Source organism: Triturus cristatus, chromosome 3_2 (assembly GCF_964204655.1).
Source record: "Triturus cristatus chromosome 3_2, aTriCri1.1, whole genome shotgun sequence".
In the NCBI taxonomy this organism is placed as follows: domain Eukaryota; kingdom Metazoa; phylum Chordata; class Amphibia; order Caudata; family Salamandridae; genus Triturus; species Triturus cristatus.
In genome coordinates this window covers 143,888,449-143,903,853 of record NC_140584.1, presented here as the reverse complement: position 1 = coordinate 143,903,853, position 15,405 = coordinate 143,888,449, and positions in this window count along the sequence as shown.

Genomic DNA, 15,405 nt, shown 5'->3' with positions numbered 1-15,405 from the left:
CGGTTTCTGGCATTTCAGCCATCTTCAGCCAGGCTTGCTTGAATGCAGTGGCAAAGTGAGCAAGGGACTCACGTCTAAACATACCCTGTGAACTTACGGCGAACAAAGCAGTACAAAAGGGGGTGGTGATGGACGGAGCATCAGAACCAATCAAACACTCACACTCAGTCAACAGATCTGGGTTTTATCCATCACCGTTGTTTAGCCCACTCTGCCACCCCAGTTCAGACATGGCCATATGCAAATCAGTTTGACCTTGTGCCTCATGGGAACAGTCCAGCCCAAACTGCCAAGCCATGCCTTCCCTGGACCGGAAAACAGGCTTCCTAGGACCGGTTTCTTGCATTTCAGCCATCTTCAGCCAGGCTTGCTTGAATCCAGTGGCAAAGTGAGCAAGGGACTCACATCTAAGCATACCCTGCCAACTTATGGCGAACAAAGCGGTACAAAAGGGGGTGGTGATGGACGGAGCATCAGAACCAATCAAACACTCACACCCAGTCAACAGATCTGGGTTTGATCCATCACCGTTCTTTAGCCCACTCTGCCACCCCAGTTCAGACATGGCCAGATGCAAATCAGTCTGACCTTGTGCCTCATGGGAACAGTCCAGCCCAAACTGCCAAGCTATGCCTTCCCTGGACCGGAAACAAGCTTCCTAGGACCGGTTTCTGGCATTTCAGCCATCTTCAGCCAGGCTTGCTTGAATCCAGTGGCAAAGTGAGCAAGGGACTCACGTCTGAGCATACCCTGCCAACTTATGGCGAACAAAGCGGTACAAAAGGGGGTGGTGATGGACGGAGCATCAGAACCAAAGAACACTTACACCCAGTCAACAGATCTGGGTTTGATCCATCACCGTTCTTTAGCCCACTCTGCCACCCCAGTTCAGACATGGCCATATGCAAATCAGTCTGACCTTGTGCCTCATGGGAACAGTCCAGCCCGAACTGCCAAGCCATGCCTTCCCTGGACCGGAAACAAGCTTCCTAGGACCGGTTTCTGGCATTTCAGCCATCTTCAGCCAGGCTTGCTTGAATCCAGTGGCAAAGTGAGCAAGGGACTCACGTCTGAGCACCCCTTTTTGGACTGCTACCTTTAGAAGCTGCAAGATGTTGGAAGAAAAGTACACAAATTTTGCGTGGATACCTTATGCGGACAAAAAGTTACTGGGGCTGAGGCATGAACGACCCCAAATAGACAGAAAAAGGGTTAGCAGGTGGGTGGGGAAGAAATAGCTGCAAAGGGGTTAAAATCATCTCACATGAGATTATAATTAAGCATGATTAGCCTGCATAGGTCTGTACATTAACACAAATTAGACACACTCAAAATTTCTATCTTGTGAATTTATTTGAGGGGTCTGCTAGGAGGATGCATCTGCACACATACGTTGCCCATACATGATCTGCAGGCACAACTCTTTCAACTTTAACCCCACACTTTAAAATTTCCTAAAAAAACTGTAAACGAATACTAAAAGAACATTTCTGCATCCAAGAATCAAGTGGTCGACATCAGTAAAGATAAAAAATAAACATTGGAGATTTTAAAAAATGTAAAATGTTTAAATGTATAAAGTACCATATTGAACAAAGTGCTAAACTGATCATTTAGCTTTTTGGGTAAAAAGTATACTACAGATTAGACATACGTGTAGCATGCAGATTAATTTGAATCCTAGCCCCCTCAAACATTCACCATTTTGAAAAACATATGTATTTCGAGCCACAGAGTTGAATTAGGAGCTTTTAAAGTTCTGACATAGGGACATTGACTGGAGTGAAACACTTGTAATTGCGGAAAGTAGTGCTGAAATGTGTCAGACAAAGCAGTGGCCAAGAAGCGAGCACTATACTTTCCATGTTTGGAAAACATCAGCATGTTTGCCTGAGATTGTGAAGTGGATCATGATGCCAAGGGGCAAGAATTATACACGCAAAGACTCCTGATATAGGCAGGAGACTCACTCTTTTGTAAGCATCAAATATTTTTTTGTGCCTTTTTTTCAGTGTAAAACTTCCTTCACCCAAAAATTGAATAAACTAACTCCACCGCAGCCTACTCCACCAATGATAATGGGAAAGATGTATGACGGTTTTTACATGCAAAACAGCATGGGGTATGCACAAACCCTATTTTGCTAGTCGCAATTTTTTGCGACTCGCAAAATAGGGTTTTGGGTCTCGCTATTAGGAAGGAACGTCCCCTTCCTAATAGTTTGCGCAACCCTATGTTCAAGTGTTTGTGACCGAATTGCGGTCACCAAACTCTCGCAAATTACCACCCTCTTCAACAGGGTGGTAATGGGGTTGCAAAAGGTAAGGGGTGCCCTTCCCCTTTCCAAGCGCAGGGGAAAATATTTTTAAGGGCATGCAGTGGTCCCAGGGACCACTACCTGCTCTTAAAAAATGAAACAGAAATGTTTCATTTTCTTTTTTTTTTAAACGCAAACAAAACGGGCTTCATTAAAAAAAAAAACCTGCTTTATTTAAAAGCAGTCCCAGACTACGCTCACTAATAAGAACTGTGCACTTCCTAGATATGTTACACTGCCAACATGGTGCACTGGAAAAGGACTACTTGACTTAATTGTTTACAGAAGCACATACCTGTGGGCTTACCAATTCACTGTAACCTAATCCTTAAGGAGCCAACAATATGTAAGTATAAGTTATTTCATCTCATTCAAAGCATAACTCTGAATTACACCAGGCTCCGAGACCTAAGAGCAACATAACAACAAAACTACCCTGTCTTGTTGTCTTACATTGTCAGTACATTGCAAACTCTACAGCATTGCTTCAGTAGGTAGAGGTGAGAAGGGCAAAGAACAAGACTACCCATACCTTGGCAGGGTAACAGCTTGCCAATATTTTATATTGCTGTTGGAATTGTTCCTTTCTGCAGGATCATCCCCAGACTTTTTACCTTCCTCCACCCATTTCTTTGCTGAATTCGTTTTTATTGGCTTTAGGATTCTGTACACGTAACACTGCTCATCAGTGCTAAAGTGCTTGAGCTCTTTTCTCTAAAGCAAGGTAACATTGGCATATTTAATTACTTCTACGTCACTTGTAAACTGGCACTACATGTGCCTGGGGTCCTGTAAGTTAAATGCAATTATTAGACCTGCAGCACTGATTGTGCCACCCACTCAAGGTACTTGCCACTGCAGAGCCTGTGTGTGTGCAATTGAAACTGCCATTTCTACCTGGAAAAATAAACCTTCTGCCAGGCCAAAACCTTCCTTTATAATGTATATATGACACCCCTATGGGAGGCCCTGAACAGCTAAGAGGTCAGGATGCAATAAATTTAAAAAGGAGGACAAGTACTTTTAAGTTTTACATGCCCCGGTAGTAAAAAAACACTTACATTCATTTTTCACTATTTGAAAGCCTAGCTCTACCTTGGGATAACATAAGATTTGCCTTATTACATTTCATAGGTGTAATTGCTAAATGTGTCCCCGGAATCACAATTTCAAATCCTAACTTATGGTGAAGTTGGATTTTTAATTGTAATTCTGAAAATGACACTTTTAGAAAGCTAGCATTTTCTTGCCTTAGCCAGTTGGTGCCTGCAGCCTGTCTCTGAGTCATGATTGGTTGTGGTTGGTAGTTGGGCTTTAGGTATTCATCCTAGACAGCCATACACAATGAGTACCTTAGGTGTGATTGAATGGGTCATCACTGTCAGGATGTGAGGGAGGAGCTGGGCCCAACCTCACTTGCACTTGAATAGGCTGTGTCCTGTCTCTACACAAAGGGCTACATATCCCCTGTAGTTAGTCTGGAGCCAGAGCCATGAAGGAAGGGCATTTGTGCACATCAAAGACATGCCTCTAGAAGCTTCTCCCCACTTCAAAGGCATAACTGTTCATAAAAGAAGGACATCGGACACCAACCTTTCAGTACACTTCTGGACCTGTGAATACTTTGACAGGAAGTAGGACTGCTGTGCTGCTACAAGGACTGCCACTTTACTGGACTGCTGTTCAAAAGGAACTACTGTCCTGCTATGCTGACTTGTTGTCTGCTGCCCTTTTGCGTGGGGAAGAATAATTGAGCTTGCATCTTCATCTTGAACCAAGGACTCCAGAGGGACTCCAAGGGCTAATGTGATGGCCTCCTGATCGTAGCCTCAGTGACATAAAATGCTCCCAAACAGCTTCTGGACCCAGCTGCAGTGAGTTCCTGAACTCTAAGTGGCACCTCACAGGAACTGGACACTTGCTGTGGCTCCCCGGCTGTTAAAATGAAGCTTTTGGACTCTTTCAAACATGAATGGGCCCATTCACACTGAGACCATACCGCTCACACTGAAAACCAGCGCGAACCCCCGCCAGCCCCTTTCTTCAGGCTGAAGCATCGACTGTCCGCAGTGTTCCACCAATATGAAACAGCAGCCTTCCGATCTGCGAAGCCTGGCCTGCTCTGTGCACCATGGCAACAGCCTCCTGTGACACTCTCCTTGCTCCACATGGCCCTCCCCAACATAAACAGGACTACTGGCACAAAACGTGAAGAGTTAAACCTTCAGCATGACTAACCTGGGACTGTAGCGACCTGCGCTCCTTCGTGTTCGGCCTGAACCTTTGACTTTGACCCGGTCCAGTGCAACCATATGTCCCTGGTTGCTACTTTTTTGCTTTTAGGTTTTATTTTTCACTTTATTGTTTAAAAGTTCATAACTTCGGCTCTACTGATTAGATTTTTATTGTTTTGGTGTTGTTTTATTTGCTAAATTTAGCTCTAGTTTTCTAACGTGGTGTGGAATTCTTTTCATTTTTTAGTGTTGTTGCTATTTTACTGTTTGAAGTGTTGCACAGACACTTTACACATTGCCTCTAAGTTAAGCCTGACTGCTCTGTGTCAAGCTATCAGAGGGTGAGCACAAGTTAATTTGAGGATTGCTTGTACCTTACCCTGACAAGGATTGTGGTTGCTGCTTGCCCAGGTCTCCCACCCCAGTCAACCATCAATCCAAATTTTCACAACGGCTTTATCCAGCACTCTCGAATTTCCAGAGCTACAAAAAAGCAACTTGTCTTCCTTTCACAGAAAACAGCTCTTCAACATTTAGTAACTGGAACTGGCAAATAAAACAAATATTTTAAAATGTTTGGAAATCATTTTTTTGTTGAGATGTGACAAATATAGATACTTCTGGCCAAAATTTAAATATTTCGGCCCTGAAGGAGCAAGCAGGAATATGTGAGATTGCCCTTATTTGAAGTGAAAAATGCACAGTTGTAGCATGATTGAGAGAAGAACCAAATACACAAATTCTATCAGATGGCAAATAAGTGCACATCCATATGTGGTACTGACCAAACATGACATGATTGGTTCAGGTTAAAAAGTGTAACATGCATACATTGGTTTACGGCCTTCACAAACATACAGCAATAAGCGGAAGCTGAACTGGGGCTCAGTTATGAGTGGTGGGCATATAACGTTTTTGTGTCATTTAATCAACTATAATGTTGTACCATATTTAATAGAAATCTTGGTCATTTATAGGGTGCACATACAATTAACGTGCATGTGGCTTCTGCCTACCACCCACGCTCCAACTTCATGTGCCAGGAATTAAAGACTAAGCAATAACCTTTGACGAGAAACAGGAGAAATAAAGAGATGTCCATATAGTGGCTGAAATGAACAATGTGAAAGCAGAAAACCTGTGATTAACCCCGAATTTCCATCTTGACCAAGTTGTGTGATCCTAGGCAAATATCATGTTTTTGATTTAGGAGGCTGTATGTTGCACTATGCATAACAAGAATCTAGGCCACATATATCCTGCACTTGACACTTGACTTTCATGTAGTTTCTGCCTGTTAGCCACACTTCAACCTCATGCGCTAAGAATTAAAGACAAAACAATCTCCTTTGATGTGAAATAGGAGAAATAAATAGATGTCCTTATAATGGCTGAATTGCCAAAGCGAAAGAAGAAAATCTTTCTGCTGCCTGTGACCTCTATATGCCAGGCGGCGGTCGTGGTGAAGATTGAGTGCTTGCGCCCTGGTGCATCTCGGTAAAGATAGGAGGGCCATTGCTATCTGCAGTGCTGTGACCTGAAGGGGAGTCGGCCATATATGCGCTGTTAGGACCCCTGTATTCCATGAAGGGGTAATAATGAAGTAAGAGGACCAGCACGCTGGAGGATCATGCAACTGTGAAGGAGAAACAGCCCATGATCCGTGGAGGAAGAGCAATGATTCAACTACCTAACAATCCAGGAGCACACAAGACCTGTTGCCTAATTCGAAGAGACTTATCACATAGCTGGGTATGTGGACATCTACCACCTCTACTCTAGCATCCAGACTTCTTTTCACTGCAGAGTCACAGACGCATGACAGGACACTCTGAAGCACCACTTAAGGGAGAGCAGGTAAGACTGAATCCTGGACCGCCGGGCCTCGGGGACAACTTGCTCTGACTGAGGAGCTACATTGGAGACACTTAGACATTCTCTAAACCATCATGGAACTTCTAGGCTTGAACTCACTAGCGGGCCTAGCTAGAATGTTGCATCATGTAAATTGGAAATAACCATGATCCTTACACAGGGAAGTGGGACTCGAGAGTGGACTCATGGAGCGCCAGTATGCCTGCCTTAAGTAGACCGTGCATATTATTTTTTGCACAAACTACATGGGTGGATGAATGAGACTGCCCATGCACCACTTGTGTAATGCCTACCTGACACACGGTAATGCCAGGCATTGCAATGTGCAGCATTGCATTAGTGTTCTGTTTTTTTCAAAGCCAAGCTAAAACTATCCTATGCGCTGTCATGGCTACGATGTGCTGTTTAGGATCTTCTATGAGCATAACATACCCGCTGCCATGACACCGCTACACAGCTTGACCGCCCTGGATTCAGCTGGTGATACAGCAGGCTGATTCACCATGGTCTTGGTGGTCTTCCTGAGACTGCCATGGTGGTGATCCCTGAGGAAGACTGCCAAACTTGTAATAAGCCCCTAAATGAGCCATGTTATGTCAACCATAGTTTCTTTTTTAACATTTATAAATTGCAGAAAATGGTTTTACCAGGTCTTGTTCTGTAAAACAGAAACATGTGTGAAATCATTTATGCCATGTGTTCCTGATTACAAATATTATTTGCTCATTTCCATTGTACCCAAGCAGCAAAAACACATCACACGATAGCTGAACCTTGTTGGTCATCCCATGAGACATTGAATCACTTCCCACATAGGATCAAAACAAAGAAAACACCCTTCCATCCACATATTCTATACAGTATAGAATGTTACCCATTTAGAGAAGCACTTCAGCTTCCTATATAGGGACAGCAAGAGCTATATAAATGCTACAACACAAAACTGGAGAAAACAGAATTGTCCTGTATTTGTGTATCAGTGAACATTTTATGTAATATTAGCTCAAGAGAGGACGGTTTGAGAGCATTTTGTGCTACAGAGATTGTACAAAAGTCCACCGTGTTGTGGGGATCTGATGGCCTGCTTAAATGAGAAGTACTCTGGTCAATACTTCATAAATAGTTTTGTGTGGATTGAATTTGAACTTGTCAGCGGTATTGATTGTATCAAGTAAACAGTTTTGTCAGCAGGGCTTGAAGTTGTCAGTGGTTAAACATGTTGGCAGTATTTTTATTTGTTCTCCAAAATGTTATTTGTTGATAGAACACTAGCAATAATAAAAAATACACTACACGGAGCAATATATGTACCTGATACCAAGCACTGCACATCTAAAGCTGAAAATGAAATAATTCACTCGGTTTTTATGGCAGACATATCATATACTACAGAAACAAATCTATTTAAATCATATGTAAATAGTGCTGGCAAATTCAGATAGAGCTGACAAAAAACCTTTTTGGTATTGAGACCTCCAAAATCTTGGGGTCCATTTATGGCTTTTTGACATGGGGCAGCGGAGCAACTCACATTCGATGCATTTAAGAAATGCGTTGAATTCCTGCCTGCGCTGACGCCATTTTGGCAGCCTAAAGCCAATGAGGGTGCCTCTGTTGCAGGCGGGATTGGTTTTGTGCAGGAAGGTAACAGTCTTGTGAGGTGTTTTCCTCTTTCTATGTGTGCTGCAGAATGCAGTACACATTGAAAGATGAAAAAACAAGTTAACATATTTCTCCTTGTTATGCCTCACCTCGGGAGGAGAATGGAATTGACACTTCCCCAGGTTTACAGCACTTTGTAAATCTGGGGCAGAATCAAATTCCAAGGGTGTTGGATTGGAAAACCCACTGCAACGGCCATGGAACGCCTCTCCGGCACAGAGGAGGGCGACACAGCGATTTGCGCTGCGTCATCTTACTCAAGATTTGTGAGGCCAACCGAAGCCACACTTTGCATGGCTTTATAAACCATAATGAGAACCCTGCATCATGAATGCACCACATTAAGGGCCATATGTAGGTAGCATAACATTTACCGATTCATAAATACCGAATTGTACCGATTCGGTATTTATGAATCGGTAAATAGTATGTAGGTAATTAATCGGTAATCATTACCGATTCGGTAAATATCGGTATTTATAAATCAGTATTTACCGAATCGGTAATAATGCATCCCTTCCCATTGATTCCTATGGGCCTGGAGGCCCATAGGAATCAATGGGAAGCCAGTTACTATTACCGATTCGGTAAATACCGAATCGGTAATAGGGGAGGCAGGGTGTCACATTGACACCCTGTTGCACCCCTGATTCGTGCATGTGTGCACACGTGGCGCACATACATGCCCTAAGGGCATGTATGTCTGCCACATGGCACTTCACAAATTGCACAAAAATGCTTTTTTAAAGGTATTCGTCTTTTACCATCAACTTGTAGTTGGTGGTAAATACCGAATCCAGACACCAATTATGCACTCACTTGAGCGCCCCCTACATAGCATTTCTGGATTCGGTTCAGCCACCTACATCCCAAGTGCCTCAATACCGGTCGGTAACGGGATATTTACCGAATTTCGGCCGTTACCGACCGGTATTTGGCTTCCTACATATGGCCCAAAGTGGTGAAAAAGTGACGCAGGGCTGTCATAAATAAGCCCCTTCATTTTTTGTTTATTTTGTCATAATTATAGATTGAGAGACCGTTTCCGTGATGCTGCTGGCACAGTAATAAAATATCTCTCTGAAAAGAGAAACATTGCTTGGTCATGCGTGGAAAACTGCAGGCACTGCCAGCACTATTATAACACATTAAAAGTGTCTGAGCAGAAAAACTTTTTAAAGTGGCTTTCAAAGTGGACTGTCCATAATTATTTCCATTTATCTGAAAATCTATACTGGACCTGAGCCCATGAGAATGACAGTAAGTGGTAATAGTCACTTATCTTTTGATTTTCTGATACCACCAGGGAGGTATTTACCCAGCACCCCACAGAGCTAACTTCAATGTTATATATAGGCGCTACGCTTTCATTCAGAGTAAGTAGGAAAATTACTGTTTTCTTGGCAAAACGGTTATCTGGCACTCCCCTCTGAATGCTTCACGTGTTTCATCAGGCATTTAAGCCAACATTATCTGTGTTCATCGACGGGTTCCGCAAATTGTTTTCTCTGTGTGTTGTCATCAAATAAGCACTCTTGGCATTTCTGCCAAACTTCCCTTGGATTCAACTAAACAAATCCCAGCTGAAAAACTAAATGAATGAAATTATTATTCAGCAATCAATGCAAAAGCAAGTGTTGGGTCTTCTGTAGGGACATAATGGTGGCAGCAGCGGTCATTGTATAGGCATTCTTGCTCAATGGGGGGTGTGACCAGTGACGGCTACTCCTCCAAGGCGGAGGAGCATCGCCTCACTGCTCAAAAGGAAAAAAAAAATGATAATAATGTATCGTTATTATCATTTTATTTTCCCTATTGCAGTCAGTAGTGGGGCGTGGTGGGCCTGGCCAGAGCAGGAGAGGAGTGTTGTGCACTCCCTAAGTGCACATGAACTGGGTGAGACAGTTTATGTGGGAAAGGTAAGGGCAGATTAGGCTGAAATAGCCCAAAAAACAGTTATCTAAAAGCGACTTTATGCCGTATGAAATTGTATGGGTTAACTATATGTTGAATTATGATTAAGATATACAATGCGATTTAACAAACTGCTTTGAGCCAAATTTATTTGACATGCACTTAACATATAGGTCGAAGTCCGAACCCTTAATTTCATTTTGGCTCAATATCTCCTGCTATCAATGGCGTAATGAAATTTCAGGGGGCCCCCCTGCAAAGTGCATGCAAGGGGCCCCCCACACTCCGGACCAAGTCCATAGGTCTCAAGTCAGGAACCATACAGTTCCAGAAGAGGCCCCTGGAACTCGCCCCCGCAATGCGGGGGTTGCGGGGGCTTCTGCTATGACACTGCTCGTTATCCCTACATCTGGTGATGCCCATTACAAATCTAGGGCCTGGGAGAGATTTGTTTGTGACTGTGGTTCTCATTTGAGCTCTCTTCTATTTAGCGGGAGCAAACTTTTCAGAATGGATGGAGAAACGTAATGGCGCTCAGTGAGGAGTTTAGAACACATGAGTTACCTGTTGGTGACTCTGGCATATAAATTCCACCATTACACCACATCCTTCTAGAGAATCTAAGGAGGGTTCAGCAAAGGCCATTTACTACCTGCTATGCTGCCACCAGTCTTTCCTTTACATTAACTCTTTCCTCATTTATTCAGCCCCTAGCTCTAGAAAGGAAGTTAGTAACTAAGGGGTCTATTACGATGGTGGACTTTGTCCGCTCGCCACCGTAACGGTACACGGTACCGGCCACCAGAGGTGTGGCCGTCCCGCTAGGCCCATTAGGATGCAACCGCCACCCTGGCGGTCGCATCCCACATATTTTACATTGTGGCGGGCGGTGCTATAAGCAGCACCTGCCGCAATGCAAAATATGCATGATGTGCATTGGAATGCCACATTGTGTATGCCAATGAGTGGAGGTACCATAGATACCCCCTAAGTGCAGCACCCCACCCCACCCCCCCAGGGGCCTGTAATGGGTCCCCAAAGCAATTACCGCCGGCCTTTCCATGGCAGCATTGCCACCATGGAAAGGCCTTTTAAATTGCACATCCTAACATGCAAGGCACGCCACCATATTGAGGGCCTTTTCTGCCCGGCCGGGATTCCGACCGGTGGAAAAGGGTGACGGCATTTCCGTCCGCTGCGGTGCCCCTCACCATACTAATATGGCGGGGGTGAGACAGGAGCATCTGGTGGGCGGATCGCCACCGCCAGCCGGTGGTGGCCACCGCCAGCCGGTGGTGGCCACCGCCATCCCGGCGGTGGAGATCCACCCGATATGCTAATAGGCACCTAAATTGGAAGAAGAGCTATCCTTACCGAATGGCCTCTGAGTGATTTTCCTTTTGCCCATGTTAGAAGCTTAACGTGAGGATCCAACACATCCCGCACACAGGGGTAGCACAATCTCATTTAAAACTCCTCCCTCTAACAAAAGCCTTAAGGAGTCTGCGATTTGCAGTTCTGATGACAGTAGCCAAATTAGGTCCTGCTTCACTGGTTTGACGAGGAGCTCTGCCCATGGTTGGAAACGCTCAGTCTCAAGGATTTATCGCAACAGATATTCCCTAATAAAGGCTTCAATGGCGGCAACGAAGCTTCGCGTAGTGAAAAAATTGTTGCAAATTATTTCACCAAAATGGAAGATAAGGAGGAATCTATAACAGTGGCTAACTCACTGAACTATGAAAATATGGGGTTTCTGACGGTACCAGCTCTGAAGGCAATCGCCTTGCAACAGCTGAGTGCAAACTCGGAAGTTGGTTATGCCTCGATGGCTCTCAGCGACTGTCAAGATCTCAGGACCGCTGCAGAGTCCACCGAAAATTCTGAGGTTTGTAGAGATCATTATAGTCACTAACTTATAACGTATATATGGCTGTAACTTAAGTTTAAGTAATACCTTGTCTTTCTTTCTTTTTTGAACCGAAGAAAGCATCAGCAAAAAGAATTGTGGGAGAGGGGAGGTCGCTGAGAGTTAAGGCCATATATTTTTACTGCTTATGCCGTTCAAAACAATCTGAACATTCCACAATTCAAAACAAAGAGGCACGTAAGAAATATATTTGTACCTATAATATCGCACATTTTTAAAAGGAATCTCCAGGCGTACCCTACGATGACATATGGACTGTTAAAGGTTTTGCTGCAACTGTTGTGAACACTTCTCTCAAACATTACTTTTATAACTTATCTTACAGCAATAAAATTACTGATCTGCCGCAGGAGGCTCACGAGTGTCTAAATGCCTCATACACATCAAGAACAATCCGTCAGATATGTAACTTGCTAGACCAACTCAAAGTATATAAAATGTTAAGGCTAGCTTACGGTTTGTCAGAGGGAAAGACAAATTTCCATCCTGAAATAATTTAGGCACACATTAGGTTGGTGGGCGGATCACCACCGCCGGGCAGACGGATCACCAGCGCCGGGCCGGGCTGTGGCCACCGCTGGCGGTGGCGATCCGCTCACCAGATGGCCCTGTATCACCCCTGCCATATTAGTATGCTGAGGGGCTCGGTGTCGGACGGAAAGACCGTCTGCCGCTTTTCCACCGGTCGGATTCCCGATTGGGCAGAAAAGGCCCTTAATATGGTGGTGGTGCCTTGCAGGCACCGCCATCCATATTAGTATGTGGCATTTACAATGCCTTTCCATGGTGGAGACTCCGCCATGGAAAGTCATGCGGATTTTGCTTTGGGGCCTGGTGCGGGCTCCCAGGAGGGTGGGGGGCTGCACTTTGAGGGTGCCTATGGTACCCCCAACATTGGCATGGACCGCGCGGTGCCTGTCACGTTGTGCATGCTAATGCACACCATGCATAATTGTCATTGCGGCAGGTGCTGCTCACAGCACCGCCCGCCGCAATGTTAATAATGCGGGATGCGACCGCCAGGGTGGCGGTCACATCCTGATTCCTATGGCGGGACTGCCGCACCTCTTATGGGCGGTCCCGTTTGCCGTTGCGGTATCCGCCCGCCATCGTAATGGGCCTCTAAGTTCTTGACAGCCACGCTTAACCCCTTCAGCGCGGCGCGGATTTCCGCGCCACCCTGAAGATTCCGTGCGCGGGCGGGGCCATGAAGGAACGGTTCCGTCATAAGCACAGCCCAACCGACGTGCATGACGGAACCGTTCCGTCAAGCGCGTCGAAGGGGTTAATTAGATTCAAGGCTGATTCGAGCCAGGCTCAAAACTTGCCCGTATGCAAGGGCTGTGTATGTATTTTATTCAAAGGATGGCAGAATGGGCCATAGAAAGGCATGTGTGCAATACTTTTTTTTGTTTAAAATGTGTTTATTGGGATTTTACATTTATTACTTATTGACATCTTTACATTATTACAATGTAGTGACACACAATTACAGTTGGGTGCGGAGTAATTGTAAGCATAAGCATACATAAAGTTACTGATTCACAACCACTATACCCATTAGACATTAGAGAAAGACTGTTGGGGAGGAGCCCTCCTGTTGATTTTTGCTTTTCAGGGGTAGCCTCTCCTGTTCTGGTTGAGTTTGCCACCGGTAGGCATGTATGAATATTCCGCTTTTGTGTATTCTGTCCCAGTGTTATCGTGTCTAGTCTTGTCTGAATGTGTTTCCATCGAACTGTCATTGGATTCATAGCTACCGATGCGAAACTGCGACCTGTCAACGATAGGGGTGAAACTGTGGGGGACTTCAGGGAGCTATCAGACTATGTGCTGACAGGATCGATGGCGCAGGTGGTGTTGTTGCCTTTTTGTGGCTTAATGACAAGGGGGTGCGTTAGTACGCATATGGGAGGGGGGGGCAGGAGTGTGGAACCTCTCTAGCGAGGTACCCTGGCACAGACGAGGGGTACTCCAGGTGTCACGTCAGCATAGGATTGGATCTAAGCATGTAGGTCCTACCATGGAGCTTCCACTTTGGATCCTGCAGGAGATAGAGGTGGGGCCTGGGATTTCGAGTCTACTGGTGCCTCTGCCGTAGTTGTTTCATGCGTGAATGTAAATAATAATTGTGCCCATTCTAAAGGGATAGGATTCCCTTTACTTCCTCTTCTCGTAGCACCTCTTCCTCCGCCCTCCCCCATTTTGTCATGGCTCCTATCCAAGCTGCTTCCGGGGGTCCTGTTGGGGCCCGCCAGTGCATGGCTAGTCCTCTTTTCGCTAAGAGGGTGACGAGAGACATAAAGCGGTATTGCACTTTTTCGGTCTTCCGCCTGTGGAAGATCCCGAGAGCGCACGCTTTCCAAGTGGACATAGTCGTGATGTTGGTTGTCACCCTAAGCGTCTGGTGGACTCGGTCCCAGTAGTTTTGAATGGTGGGGCAATCCAAGAACATGTGCTTGAAGTCCTCCTCGGGGGTTTGACATCGGACATGTGAAGTGTTTGTCTGGATAGAAACGGTGGAGAGGATGTGGCGTGAGGTATGCTCTGTGGAGGACGTTGAAATGTATGTTCCAAAACGTGCGTTCCTGGAGACTTTTTTGGGGTATTCTAGGGCTGTGTTCCATTCTTTGTCATTGAACACCCTCCCTATTTCTGTTTCCCACGTCTGACGTAAAGGCTGCAGTGAGGGGAGTATTTGTTCCCGAACGGCTTTGTAGAGCCGCGTAACCGGGTGCCGTCCTGCTCCCATGTGTAAATTAGTATGTATTACTGGGTGTGCCAGGGGTTCCCCTTCGTTTGGGTTCCAGTAGCGGCGACTACTGTCTATGAGTTGCCTGTGTGTTAAAAATTGGCCTGGCGGGAGGCCATATTGTTCGGTAATCTGGGCGTACGTTCTAAGTTGGCCTTCCTCAAACAGGGACTCTACTTCTGTAACTGCAAGGTCGGTCCAGACTTGGAGGGAGCCTGCGGTGTATATATCTCGTCTCTGGGAAAACCTACCAGAGGGAGTAGGGGTGAGTACGGAGGTCTTCCCTTTGACATGTGATGTATTCTCATCATACATGTGCGGGCTATGGATATCTGCTGAGGTCGGGTACGCATGGGCTTGGTGCCCGGCAGTAGCATCTTATGGATTGCCGGCAATGGTATGCGGCCCTCTTCAGTGATGTCCTCCCCTGTATGGCGCTCCGCTGTCCAATATGACAACCACTGCAGTTGGGCTGCGAGGAAGTATGCCTTAAAAGATGGCGCTCCCAATCCCCCTCCAGTCGTGGGTAAGTATAGTGTTGACAGCGCCACCCTGTGTTGACTCCCTCCCCAGATCAACTCAGTGAGTAGGGTATCTAATTCCTTAAAGAATGTTTGTGGTGGTATAACTGGGAGATTGGTAAAGTGGTAGAGTAACCGGGGGACCATAATCATTTTTGCCAGTGCCACTCGTCCTATGGGGGCTAGGTGCAACATTTTCC